The sequence below is a fragment of the Octopus bimaculoides genome, chromosome 10 (genome assembly GCF_001194135.2).
Source record: "Octopus bimaculoides isolate UCB-OBI-ISO-001 chromosome 10, ASM119413v2, whole genome shotgun sequence".
Taxonomy (NCBI): domain Eukaryota; kingdom Metazoa; phylum Mollusca; class Cephalopoda; order Octopoda; family Octopodidae; genus Octopus; species Octopus bimaculoides.
In genome coordinates this window covers 2,157,382-2,159,535 of record NC_068990.1, presented here as the reverse complement: position 1 = coordinate 2,159,535, position 2,154 = coordinate 2,157,382, and the positions used below count along the sequence as shown (strand labels likewise).

The 2,154-nt window shown below is 35.7% G+C and overlaps 1 protein-coding gene across 1 annotated transcript in view; it reads right to left on the bottom strand.

Moving 5' to 3' along the window:
- The window catches only part of LOC106867322 (cilia- and flagella-associated protein 65), a 720,747-nt gene that overhangs the window by 74,056 nt on the left and 644,537 nt on the right, over positions 1-2,154 (bottom strand). The gene's annotated exons all lie outside the window — the stretch shown is intronic.

Here is a 2,154-nt window from a genome sequence, read left to right as displayed (position 1 = left end):
ATATATATATATATATAGGGAGTTAAAATTATTAAATTAATAAGTTATACTAGTGGTTAGTATGCATAATAGAAGTCAGAAGACAAATATTTTTATATATAATAGTGTATAAGAATGTATACACGGAGAGAGGGCATTCGATCTGAATTCTTGATGTAATTAAGATGGAACTAAGTGCGCATGTGTTTTTTATGTTTTCAGTGCGTATTATACTTTCACAATTATACATTTTCCAGCGACTCAACTGACGACACACACACACACACACACATATATATACAAACAGATATAAATATATGCTCCTGCAACAATTGAGGGTGCAATAATTTACTTATACACACAAACACACGCACGAATATACATATGAATTTATAAACGAGGGTCTGTGAAATAATTCTTTACAGAACAGTGGATCTCGAAGCACATAAAGCTATAAATAAAAGCGCATAAAAATTGCGTTATGACCCTTCTGTTAGAAAAAGCCGAAGGCTACTCGTGGGACAAGAACCCATACCTGAAAAGATGACAGAGATTCTACTATTGGGCCAGAGACACGTTTCGAATTTTTATATTCAGTTGAAGAACTATATTCTTACCAGTGACAGTTGTATGTTGTTGGCATCATGAGAGTTTACTAACTTCGAGAGAGCATGAAATGATTCTCATTTGGAAGAGTGGATCTCGAAGCATATAAATTTATAAGCAATAGCACGTAAATATTAAATCAACTGCACGCAATTCTCACTGATAAGAATAAACTTTCTAAAATAGATACCGAAATTTGAAAGATTACCGGCCCTAGCATTTTCTATTCAGATGTGATATTTACGCACTAATATTTATAGCTTTATCTGCTTCGAGATCCACTTTTCCAAAGATAATGATCTCACATTCTCTCAATGTTTCAAAATTTATATGACATCAATAGTCTACATTTGTGATTGGTAAGGCTACGTTTCTAAATAGAGTTTCCAAAATTTCTTAAATAAAATCTCACACATCTCAAGAATTTCTTCCGTCCAGCGTTAGAAAGCAGATGATGTGTACAAAAGATGTGGGTTCGTATCCCACGGGCAGCCTTTGACTTTTTCCATCCCAAAAGATCTTACCTCACCATTTGCGTTATTATTTGTGACTTCGACTGCTTCGAGACCCACGTAAAAGTGCCCGTGCGGTGCCACGTAAAAGCAACCAGCACACTCTGTAAAGTGGTTGGCGTTAGGAAGGGCATCCAGTTCTACAGACCATGCCAAATCAGACTGGAGTTTCGTGCCGCTCCCCAGCTTGCCAGCTCTGGTCAAACGGTGCAATCCATGCCGTCATGGACACCGGACATTAAATGAAGATGATATATGATTGATATGTAATTGTTATTGCAACCGTCTAGATATCAAATGCATCTAAATATTCAAATCATCCTGTCCTATAACGTAGAACGTAACATTCAAATAGCTAGATGCAAGGTGCCAGCTGCAATAACCGTAAACAACTCTCTTCTTTCGGCGTTGAGTACGGTTGGAACTTTCGCCTGTAGCTATCTACATTAGAGAAACGCATGCACATACTTACACACACACACAGAAACACACACACGTGTGCGTTTGAATGTGTGGAGATGTTTCTGCATTTATGTGTGTAAACGCATTTAAATATTACGTATGGAACGAAATTCACACAATATAGCTCAACAAGGAATCAAAGCTATCTACTATTTTCCGATTTCCTACTAGTTTAGACGGACTATTTTGTTTGTATTCAAAACTTGAAACGTTAGACCTCATTTTTCCCTTCTTTTTTTTCCTCCATTCTCTCTCCCTCCCCCTAACTCTCACATCAAGACTTAAATAATTACAACAGTACAGAATATACACACAAACATTATATTAACAAAAGAAACGCCATGAGTACATTGATATCTTAGCACTGGAAAAAATCCAAATCGTGCCATAGTTATCGGAGTAGCAAGAATAGACCAAAACTGTTCTATTTCCTTTTTCCTTCCAAATATCTGGCTTCAATTTGCAATTTGCACAATTAATGCCAGAATGAAATTACAGCTAAAATACATCATATGTTATTATCTGTATTATTTAACAACTTCCCCTTTCTTTAACATTATCTCCCTCCATATATATATATATATATATATATATA